The sequence below is a fragment of the Pristis pectinata genome, chromosome 2 (assembly GCF_009764475.1).
Source record: "Pristis pectinata isolate sPriPec2 chromosome 2, sPriPec2.1.pri, whole genome shotgun sequence".
NCBI classification, from domain to species: Eukaryota; Metazoa; Chordata; class Chondrichthyes; order Rhinopristiformes; family Pristidae; genus Pristis; species Pristis pectinata.
In genome coordinates, this window is record NC_067406.1 from 96,771,835 (window position 1) to 96,784,598 (window position 12,764).

Below are 12,764 nucleotides of genomic sequence, written 5' to 3' on the forward strand. Positions count from 1 at the left end.
TAACTCTGTGTGGCAGAGCCTGGTCTTGGGCTACATATTTAACAGACCAAGCCTTACTCCGTCAAGTTTGTGAGATATAGGTAGGGAAAGGAATGAGGTCCTGAGAAAAGACTGTAGGGAATTAGGAAGGAAGTTGAGAAGCAGGACTTCAAAGGTGGTAATTTCCTGATTACTGCCTGTGCTAAGTGACGGTGGGTATAGGAACAGAATGAGGAGGAGGTTAAATGCGTGGCTGAGGGTTTGGAGTAAGGAGCAGGGATTCAGGTTTCTGGATCATTGGGGCCTCTTTTGGGGCAGGTATGACCTGTCCAAAGAGGACGAGTTGCACTTGAATCCCAGGGGGACCAATATCCTGGCGGGGAGGTTTGCTAAGGCTACTGGGGAGAGTTTAAACTAGAATTGTTGGGGGGGTGGGATCCGAACTGGAGAAACTGGGGAAGAGGTGTTTGGCTCTCAAATGCCGAAAGCTAGTAGTAGGTACGATAGGCAGGTTATAGAGAAGGGACGTGCTCAGACAGGTTTCAGATGTGTCTATTTTAACGCAAAGGGTATTGTGAACAAGGCGGATGAGCTTAGAGCTTGGATCAATACTTGGAGCTATGATGTGGTGGCCATTACGGAGACTTGGATGGCTCAGGGACTGGAATGGTTGCTTCAAGTGCCGGGCTTTAGATGTTTCAGGAAGGACAGGGAGGGAGGCAAAAGAGGTGGGGGAGTGGCACTGTTGATCAGAGATAGTGTCACGGCTGCGGAAAAGGTGGACGTCGTGGAGGGACTGTCTTCGGAGTCTCTGTGGGTGGAGGTTAGGAACAGGAAGGGGTCAATAACTTTACTGGGTGTTTTTTATAGGCCGCCCAATAGTAACAGGGATATTGAGGAGCAGATAGGGATGCAGATCCTAGAAAGGTGTGAGAATAACAGAGTTGTTGTGATGGGGGATTTTAATTTCCCAAACATCGATTGGCATCTCCAGACAGTGAGGGGTTTAGATGGGGTGGCGTTTGTTAAGTGTGTTCAGGAAGGATTCTTGACACAATATGTAGATAGGCCTACAAGAGGAGAGGCTGTGCTTGATTTGGTATTGGGAAATGAACCTGGTCAGGTGTCAGATCTCTCAGTGGGTGAACATTTTGGTGATGGTGATCATAATTCTATCTCCTTTACGTTAGCACTGGAGAGAGATAGGAACAGACAGACTAGAAAGGCTTTTACTTGGATTAAAGGGAATTATGAGGCTCTCAGGCAGGAAATTGGAAGATTAAATTGGGAACAGATGTTCTCAGGGAAAAGTACAGAAGAAATGTGGCAAATATTCAGGGGATATTTGTGTGGAGTTCTGCATAGGCATGTTCCAATGAGACAGGGGAGTCACGAGAGGATACAGGAACTGTGATGTAGAAAGGCTATAATAAATCTAGTCAAAAGGAAACAAAAAGCTTAGAAAAGCTACAGAGAACTAGGTAATGTTAGAGATCTGGAAGGGAATAAGGCTATTAGGAAGAAGGCTAATAGCTTAAGAAGGAGATTAGGAGAGCCAGAAGGGGGCATGAGAAGGCCTTGGCAGGCAGGATTAAGGAAAACCCCAAGGCATTCTACTAGTATGTGAAGAGTAAGAGGATGAAATGCGAAAAGATAGGGCCTATCAAGTGCAGCAGTGGGAAAGTGTGTATGGATTCGGAAGAAATAGCAGAGGTACATAATGAATACTTTACGTCAGTATTCACTATGGAAAAAGATCTGGGGGATTGTAGTGGGGACTTGCAGCGGGCTGAAAAGCTGGAGCATGTAGATATTAGGAAAGAGGAGGTGCTGAAACTTTTGGAAAGCATCAAGTCGCCGGGACCGAATGACATGTACCCCAGGCTGCTGTGGGAAGTGAGAGAAGAGATTGCGGAGCCTCTGACGATGATCTTTGCATCGTCAATGGAGACGGGAGAGGTTCCGGAAGATTGGAGGGTTGCAGATGTTGTTCCCTTATTCAAGAAAGGGAGTAGGGATAACCCAGGGAATTATACACCAGTGAGTCTCACCTCAGTGGTTGGTAAGCTAATGGAGAAGATCCTGAGAGGCAGGATTTATGAACATTTGGAGAGGTATAATATGATTAGGAATAGTCAGCATGGCTTTGTCAAGGGCAGGCCTTATGAGCCTGATTGAATTCTTTGAGGATGTGACTAAACACATCGATGAAGGGAGAGCAGTAGATGTAGTGTATATGGATTTCAGTAAAGCGTTTGATAAGGTACCCCATGCAAGGCTTATTGAGAAAGTAAGGAGGCATGGAATCCAAGGGGACATTGCAGTGTGGATCCAGAACTAGCTGGCCCACAGAAGGCAAAGAGTGGTTGTTGAAGGGTCATATTCTGCGTGGAGGTCGGTGACCTGTTGTATACCTCAGGGATCTGTACCGGGACCCTCGCTCTTTGTGATTTTTATAAACGACCTGGATGAGGAAGTGGAGGGGTGGGTTAGTAAGTTTGCGGATGACACAAAGGTTGGGGGTGTTGTGGATAGTTTGGAGGGCTGTCAGAGGTTACAGAGGGACATAGATACGATGCAAAGTTGGGCTGAGAAGTGGCAGATGCAGTTCAACCCAGATAAGTGTGAAGTGGTTCATTTTGGTAGGTCAAATATGATGGCAGAATATAGTCTTAATGGTAGGACTCTTGGCAGTGGAGGATCAGAGGGATCTTGGGGCCTGAGTCCATAGCGGCTGCGCAGGTTGACTCTGTGGTTAAGAAGGCATATGGTGTATTGACCTTCATCAATTGGGGAATTGAATTTAGGAGCCGAGAGGTATTGTTGCAGCTATATAGGTCCCTGGTCAGACCCCACTTGGAATACTGTGCTCATTTCTGGTCGCCTCACTACAGGAAGGATGTGGAAGCCATAGAAAGGGTGCAGAGGAGATTTACAAGGATGCTGCCTGGAATGCAGAGCATGCCTTATGAAAGCAGGTTGAGGGAACTCAGCCTTTTCTCCTTGGTGCGACGGAGGAAGAGGGGGGACCTGATAGAGGTATATAAGATGATGAGAGGCATCAATCGGGTGGATAGTCAGAGGCTTTTCCCCAGGGCTGAAATGGTGGCCACAAGAGGACATAGGTTTAAGGTGCTGAGGAGTAGATATAGAGGAGATGTCGGATAAATTTTTTACTCAGAGAGTGGTGAGTGTGTGGAATGGGCTGCCGGCAATGGCGGTGGAGGCGGGTGCGATAGGGTCTTTCAAGAGACTGTTCGATAGGTACATGGAGCTGAGTAAAATAGAGGTTTATGGGTAAGCCTAGTAATTTCGAGGGTAGGGACATGTTCGGCACAACTTTGTGGGCTGAAGGGCCTGAATTGTGCTGTAGTTTTTCTATGTTTCTATAACTGGTGTGAAGTGTCTTAGCCTAAACTGCATTGTTAAAGGTACTATACTAATATTACCTGTGCTTTTATGTCACAACCTGTACCCCCGAGCCTGTTGATGCATCTATTGAAAAATTCCAGCTCCTTTTATTCACAGATTTTTGATTTTGATTTTTGATTTTAATGGCCATGATTCCCACCATGACAATTGATAAGTGAAATGGTTTTTCTCCTGTGTGTTGGGAAAACTTTGGTCAAAACAAAATTTTGGTCAAAACACATTGATAGGTCAGCTAAAGAGAACAAAGTGGGAGGACAAGGGAAGAAGTAAAAGGGAAAAATGCATTACAATGGAAAATGGACATGTATGGTGATGGCAGTGAAAGAGGGAGCAGAATCATAACTGAAGAGCAGAGAGAGAAAGAGAGAAAGCAAGAGTATGATAAAACACAAAAAGAATGCAAAATTTTACACCAACAATGGCAGCACTAAATAGACAACAATAAGGCAATGGGGAATCATTAGGGGAGATTATAGACATGGAGAATACCATTTTTGGGGTGCAGGGAACCCAAGAAGAGACACTGGAAGTTGTGTTTTAGGGTGGGGGGGAAGTAGCAGCATGAACTATATGGTGGAAGTAGATGCTGGTGGGGAAAAATTGGTGGTGAACTGGTGAGCAAAGGTCGAACAAAGTAGAACAGAAAGCATGCTGCTGGCTGGAATGGACGAAAGTGAAACTAGAACAGTCCTTTAATTGGAGACACAAGAGACTTCAGATGCTGGAATCTGGAGCAACACACAAAGCACTGGAGGAACTCAGTGGGGCAGTCAGCATCTATGGAGGAAAATGGACAAGACCCTTAATCTGGACCGAAAGATAGAGGGGAGATAGCCAGTATTTCTATACTTGAGGAAAAGGGTGGAGCAAGAGCTGGCAGGTGATAGATGGATCCAGGTGAGAGGGTGATAGGCAGTTGAGGGAGGGGAGAGTGGGAATAGCACCAGAAGCTGGGAGGTGATAGGTGGAAATGCCAAAGGGCTGAAGATATACAAGAGAAACAAAAGACTGCAGATGCTGGAATCTGCCTATCACTATCTCTTACCTGCATCTACCTATTACCACATTGTGCCCACCCTGCCTCCCCTGTTACGGACTCAGTGAAAGTCCCTTTAAGATAGAGAGTGTGTGTGTATGTGTGTGTGGGGCGTGCTTACATCAATAGAAGATAAAGGACGTAATGACGTTGTTGAAGAAGTCAGAAGCAGAAGGAGAGAGAGAGAGAAGGGAGAGAGACACCAGCCTGCTTGTTTTCTCTATCGATGGATGAGAAACAATAACTGTGTTTGCCATAGAAATCCATGTATGGAAGTTGGAAGTAATCCGGTGGAGTTCACTTTGTTGCTGACCTGTAGAAGGAAACAGGTATTTGTGTGTGGACGACCACGATTCAGATGCTTTTCGGGGTGAGGAAGTCACTACTGAGTAAACGCTGAAGTGTCGTTTGGGGTTCCATTGTGGAACATTTGGATTTCGTATTTACTCTCTCTATGTTTCTCTACGTCTACGTCTTATCTTCAGACAACGGTGGTTGTTGAAGAAGCCCTTGCTCATGTTTCACCTTATGGCTTGCGGAACTGAACTTTAAGAACCATTCCGGAACTGGGAGTTTTGGACTTTGTCACACACACACACAAAGAGTTTAGTTTTGGGGTTAACGTTCGAGGTTAAACATTTTTGAATTCTAACATACTAACATTTTTACTTTTATTTTATGTATTATCATAAGTAGTAATTAATAAAATAGTTTTTAACACTGAATCATGCTCAGTGTGTTTCTTTTGTTGCTGGTTCGTGACACCCCCCTATATATTGGGCTTCCCTTTTTCCCCATCGGTCCTGACCTGAACCGTTGACCATCTGCTTTTCTCCATGGATGCTGATTGGCCTGCTGAGTTCCTCCAGCATCTTGTTGTATTTTCAAAAGGCTGAAGATGATGGAATCTGATAGGAGAGAAAGGTGGAGCATGGAATAAAGGGAGGGAGTTGGGGAGGGGAGCCAGTGGGAGGTGTGTGTGGGTGATGGGCAGATGGAGAAGGTTGGGGAGGGGGAAGAGACATGGTGATGGGGGCTAGATAGATCAGGAGGAGAGTGAAAAGGGACAGTGCAGGGCATTTATCAGAAGTTGGAGAATTCAGTGTTAATGCCACTAGGTTATAGGCCAATTGGATTTGATAGGTGGTAAGAATCTGCATGACCTGGAATTGACTGCAGCTTTGTGGGCCGAAGTGCCTGAATTGTGCTGTAGAAAAACTACAGCACAATTCAGGCCCTTCGGCCCACAAAGCTGTGCCGAACATGTCCCTACCCCAGAAATTACTAGGCTTACCCATAGCCCTCTATTTTATTCAGCTCCATGTACCTATCTAACAGTCTCTTGAAAGACCCTATCGTATCCGCCTCCACCACCGTTTCCGGCAGCCCGTTCCACGCACTCACCACTCTCTGAGTAAAAAACTTACCCCTGACATCTCCTCTATATCTACTCCCCAGCACCTTAAACCTATGTCTATGTTTCTATGTTTCTATCTGAGAAGAACTTGTCTCCAACAGAATGAGAGTTGAATAGATGCCAACATATCTGAACTGGTTTTAGATGAGATGGCATACCTTTTTTTAATTAAGTTGGCATGGATTTAGCCTAACTTTAGAGACATCCTGCCCCAAGGATAAGTGTATGTATGAGAGAGCTGTGTTTTAATGGTCTGTTACTTACCTTGATATATTTTGAGAGGCCATGAAATTGCTTAGTGCATCTTGTGCATTCTCACTTGCGGAGGAGACAACCTTAGTCACCTCTTACCGGGTACTTGTTCTGGTGATCCTGCCACAGAGCCTCCCCCCGGCATAAGTCTCACTGGTGAGCACTTCAGCATCCCTCGATGTAAATCTCAGTTCTCTGATCCTCTTACCTCTTCCCTTTATGGGTATGTTGCTACTGTTTGTCTGGTGTGCTGAATGTGTCTTTACATTCTGATGCCCCTCTCTGATTGCTGCACAGCAAGGTGGTTGGAGCTGCATTAAATTTAGGCTGGTCATATTGTGCTGCTCTCTGGGTGGAAAACACACTATTGCTGTTGCCTGTCTTCATTTGACATCCATCTGCTTCTGTCTCCCAACTCAACCACTCCCTCTACCCTACTTGTCTCAATCTGTCCATCATCCTTCACCCCTCCCCAGTCCACCAAACACTTCTGGCCCATGCCCCACCACTCCCCCTCTTCCTATTGGCTATCTCCTCTCATAGTTCTGATGCAGGGTTTTGACCTGAAACATTGACAATTCTTTCCCACCTCCCCCCCCACCCCACAGATGCTGCTCGACCCACTGAGTTCCTCCAGCAGATTGCTTGTTGCTCCAGACTCCAGCATCTGCAGTCTCGTGTGTCTCCTTTTGAGAATTGTGTACAGTTCTGGTCACATTACAGGAATTCTGTGAAGGCTCTGGAGAGGCTGAAGAATAGGTTCACCAGGAGATTGCCTGGATTAGAGAGTTTTAGCTATAAGGAGAGGTTGGACAAACTTGGATTGTTTTCTCTGGAGCTTTGGTGGCTGAGAGGTGACTTGATAAAAGTATATAAAATTATGAGAGGCATTGATAGGGCAGATAGTCAGATTCTTTCTCCCAGGGTGGAAATGGCAAATACCAGCTTTAAGGTGAGAGGCAAAAAATTTAAAGATTTATGAGGCAAGTTTTTTCACACAAAGAGTGGCAGGTGCCCAGAACACGCTGGCAGGGGAAATGGTGAAGCTGATATGATTGCAACGTTTAATACAGGCATGTCAACAGGCAGGGAATAGAGGGATAGAGACCATGTGCAGGCAGATGGGATTAGTTTAAATTGGCATCATGTTTGGCACAGATATCATGGACCGAAGAGCCTGTTCCTATACAATTACATAGAACATAGAACAGTACAGCACTGGACAGGCCATTCGGCCCACAATGATGTGCTGCTCTTGATGCCAATTTATACTAAATGTTCTCTGCCTGTGGATCATCCATATCCCTCCATTCCCTTAATATTCATGTGTCCACCTAAAAGCCTCTTAAATTCCACCAAACTGCCTGATTCCACTACTACCCCTGGTAACCCATTCCAGGCACCTACCACTTTCTGCATAAAAAAATTTGCCCCTCACATTGCCTTTAAAATTCCTCCCTCTAATCCTATGCCTCTCCTCGTTTTAAAAGCCCCTATCAGGTCTCTCTTCAGCCTCCGATGCTCCAAGGAGAACAACTCAAGTTTGTCCAACCTTTCATTATAGCTCATACCCTCTAATTCAGGCAGCATCCTGGTAAACCTCTTCTGCACCCTGTCCACAGTCTCCACATCTTACCTGTAATGGGGCGATCAGAACTGCACACAATACCCCAAGTGTGGTCTGACTAAAGTTTTATACAGCTGCAGCACGACTTCCTTACTCTTATATTCGGCACCCCACCAATAAAGGCAAACATGCCATATGCCTTCTTCACCACCTTATCCACTTGCATGGCCACTTTCAGTGAACTATGGACCTGGACCCCAAGATCCCCCTGTACCTCCATGTTATTCAGGGGCCTACCATTAACTGTATACTTTCTCTTTTCATTTGACCTCCCAAAATGCAACACCTCACACTTGCTCGGATTAAACTCCATCTGCCACTTCTCTGTCCATATCTGTAACTGATCCATATCCCACTGTATTCTTCGATACTCCTTTACACTGTCCACAACTCCACTGACCTTGGTGTCATCTGCAAACTCGCTAATCTACATTTTCATCCAGAACATTGATATACAGTATACCACAAACAACAGGGGTCTCGGCACTGATCCCTGCGGAACACCACTGGTCACGGACCTCCAGCCAGAATAACAGCCTTCCCTCTGTCTTCTATAGGCAAGCCAGTTCTCAATCCAAACTTGCAATTTACTCTGAATCCCATGCATTTTTATCTTCTGAATCAACCTACCATGAGGGACCTTATAAAATGCTTAACTAAGATGCATGTAGATAATATCCACTGCCTTACCCTCATCAAGCACCTTTGTCAGAAAACTCAATCAAGTTTGTAAGGCATGACCTGTCCTGCACAAAGCCATGCTGACTGTCCCCAAGCAGGCCATGCCTTTCCAAATGTGCACAAATCCTATCCCTCAGTATCCTCTCCAATAGCTTACCTACCACTGACGTGAGGCTCACTGGCCTATAATTACCTGGATTATCCCTATTTCCCTTCTTGAACTAAGGAGTTTAGGACTTCTCGTGTAATCCAAGATTTCCTGACCTTACCTTTCTTGTCCTTACTCCTTACTGGAACATAACAGAACCTGAAATCTGATCAGCTGTAGTTGCAGTAAAACTTCCTTCATCCTGTAATCAAAACCTGTCATATTACATGGTTAGCACACCATTTGCCTCTTAATCCCATGCTGCACCTCCATGTTGGTCTTCAGTGACTTATGTATAAGCACACCCAAGTCCCCATGAACTTCAAAACTTCCCAATCTCTCAACATTTAATAAGCTGCATTTGAATTTTGTGCACCAAAATGGATGATCTCTCATTTTTCCACATGATATTCCATCTGCCATGTTCTTGCCCACTCATGACATGCTTCGTGAGTGGGCAAGAACATGACACATGGAATATCATCTTGCCCACTCACAAAGCACCCCCTGAAGCTTCTTTCCATTCTCCTCCATATTCACAATAATGCCTAGTTTGATATCATCAGCAAACTTGGGTCCCTTGCCGAAAGTGTTGATTGTGAACTGCTGGGCTCCATCACTCATTCTTCTGGTAACTCCTGGTCACAGCTTGCCAGCTTGAGAAAGATCTGTTTATTCCCATTCTTTGCTTTCTCTTTGAAATCTAATTCTCAGTCCATGTCAGTATACTGCTCCAGACTGCATATGCTCAAATCTTGTGGACCAACCTCCTGTATGTGACTTCACTAAAAACCTTCTGAAAATCTACTGCATTCCCCTATCTATTCTGTTTGTCATATGCTCAAAAATCACCTGTAGATTAACTTTTTAAAATCTATGTTCACTCCACTCAATCCTCTTATTCTTTTATGTTCTGTTATTACACCCTCCATTTTCCCTGTAACTCATTTTAACCTGACAGGTTGTAGCTCCTCATGCTCTCCCACCTTTTCTTAAAAGGTTGGGTCACATTTGCTATTCTCCAATTTACAGGAGCAATTGCAGAATCTATATAACCCTGGAAGTTGACAACCAGAGCATCCACTATCTCTGAAGACAAAGAGTTATATTGCATACAAACAGGCCCTTTCAGCCTACCATGTACATGCCTGCCATTCATTTCCTATTTATATTAATATTATTTTCTAGCACTTGACCAGTATTCTTAGCAACGCCATCTCAAGTGCTCATCTAAATACCAACACCCTGAGTCAGTGTGTTTGGATTTCAAACACCATCTGGGTAAAACATTTCTTCATCCCCTCTTAATCTCCTACCCCTGACTCCTACTCCTACCTGTGATTTCTGGCTATATCCCTGCTAAGCGGAAGTGGAACAGTTTCTCATTATCTACACCTCATAACCTTGTGTGCCTCAGTCAGCTCTGATTATATAGCTGTAACGCTCTATCCCAGGCAGCCTCCTAGTTAGTCCTCCCAAAATGCATTATCTCACATTTTTTGGCATTAAATTCCATCTACCAAATATCTGCCTGACTTACCAACTCATTATTTTGTAGTTGAAGAACTTCACTATCAACACTTCCAATTTTCATATCATCAGTAAAACCTACTGATCATTCAATCATATCCAGATTGTTAATGTACGATAATTGGCCACTGTAAATTGTCCCGAGTGTGTAGGTGAGTGGCAGAATCTTGGGGAGCTGATGGGAATATGGGGAGAGTAGTTTACAAGAAAATTAAGAATGGGAGCTGGCATAAGGATCTCCTCATATGTTGTAAGGAAATATGGAAATAAAAGGGTTCAACAACTGACCCCTGTACTAGTCACAGGCTTACAACTGCAAATATCATCAGAAGCCATCAGCTTCTGGTCCCCATCACCAAGCCAATATTATGATCCAATTATCTTTGGGATAATTCAGATTCCAAATTCAGCAACTTCTCTAGTATTATTACTTATTGTCTAATAGATTTGTTCACTTTCTCATGGGACCCTTGAAGGCTTATAATAAATAACTCCTACCAATATTTTCTGTCCTTTGATACTGGTAAGGTCAACCCAAATTGACTCTTCTTCTACATGATGATTTGTCAAACCAAGACACATTCTTGCTGCATAGACTGAACTAGGAAGCACAAGAAATTCTGCAGATGCTGGAATCTGGAGCAATACACAAAATGCTGGAGGAAGTCAGGCAACATCTATGGAGGGAAATAAAAGGTCAACGATTCGGGCCGAGACCCTTTATCAGGACTGGAAGAGGGCAGAAGCCAGAATAAGAAGGGGGGGAGGGGGAGGAGCACAGGCTGGCAGGTGATAGGTGAGAAGGGGGATGGTAGGTGGATGGGGGGAGGGGGGAAGATGTAATAAACTGAGAGGTGATAGGTAGAAGAGGCAAAGGGCTGAAGAAGAAGGAATATGTTAGGAGAGGGCAGTGGACCATGGAATAAAGGATAAAGGAGATGGGCAGGTCATCAAGGTGGGGGAAGGCAGCCACTGGAATAAGGGAAGACAAAGGAGTGGGGGGGGGGGTGTGGAAAAAGAAGGGGTGGGGTTACCAGAAGTTAGAGAAATCGACATTGAGGCCATCAGATTGGAGATTCCCAAGGCGGAATATGAGGTGCTGTTCCTCCAACCTGCATCTGGCATCAACGTGGCAGTAGAGGAGGCCATGGATAGACATGTCAGTATAGGAGTAGGATGTGGAATTGAAGTGGGTGGCCACCGGGAGGTCCTGGCTGTTGTGGCGGACAGAGCGAAGGTGTTCAATGAAGTGGTCAACCGATCTGCGTTAGGTCTCACCGATGTTCAGGAGGCCGCACCGGGAGCACCAGATGCAATAAATGACACCTTTGGACTCACAGGTGAAGCGCTGCCTCACCTAGAAGGATTGTCTGGGCCCCCGAATGGTGCTGAGGGAGGTGGTGTAGGGATAAGTGTTGCACTTGGTGCGGTTGCAGGCATAAGTGCCAGAGAGGTTATCCGTGGGAAGGGATGAGGGGACAAGGGAGTCGCGAAGAGAGCGGTCCCTGTGGAAATTGGAGAGAGGGAGTGAGGGGAAGATGTGCCTGGTGGTGGGATCCCCTTGGAAGTGGCAGAAGTTGCAGAGAATATGTTGGATGCAGAGGCTCATGGGGTGGTAGGTGAGGACAAGGGGAACCCTGTCCCTGTTATGTCATTGGGGGAGGGGATGAGGGCAGACATGCGGGATGTGGAGGAGATATGGGTAAGGGCAGCATTGATGGTGATGGAAAGGAAACCCCGGCTACTGAAAGAGAAGGACATCTCTGATGCCCTGGAGTGAAAAGCCTCACCATGGGAACAGATGCGGCGGAGGCAGAGGAACTGGGAAAAGGGGATGGCGTCCTTACAAGTGACAGGGTGGGAAGAGGTGTAGTCAAGGTAATTGTGGGAGTCAGTGGGTTTGTAGAAGACGTCTGTGGTTGATCTGTCTCCGGAGATGGAGACAGAGAGATCCAGAAAGGGGAGAAAGGTGTGGGAGACGGACCAAGTGAATCTGACGGCAGGGTGGAAGTTGAGGCAAAGTTGATAAAATTGATGAGCTCAGCATGGGTGCGGGAAGTGGCCCCAATGCAGTCGTCAATGTAGCGGAGAATGAGTTGGGGAACGTTACTGGTTTAGGTTTGGAACATGGACTGTCTCACGTAGCTGATGAAAAGGCCGGCATAGCTGGAGCCCATGCCAGTGCCCATGGCTACACCTTTGGTTTGGAGAAAGTGAGAGGAGCCAAAGAGACATTGTTGAGGGTGAGTACCAGTTCTGCCAGACGGAGGAAGGTGGTGGTGGAGGAGAACTGGTTGGGTCTGTTATCGAGAAAGAAAGGGAGAGCCTTAAGGCCTTCCTCATGGGGGATGAAAGTGTACAGAGACTCGACGTCCATGGTGAAAATGAGGCGGTCAGGGCTAGGGAACTGAAAGTTGTTGAAGAGATGGAGAGCATGTGAGGTGTCACGGACACAGGGACTGAACCAAGGGGGACAAATTGGAACTAAGATATGAGAACACAAGTTCAGTGGGACAGGAACAGGTGGAAACGATGGGCCTAATGGGGCAGTGGGTTTGTGAATCTTTGGTAGGAGGTAGAAACAGGCAGTGAGGGGTAAGAGAACTATGAGGTGGGAGGCTGTGGAGGGGAGATCTCCGGAGGCAATAAGGTCAGTGATAGT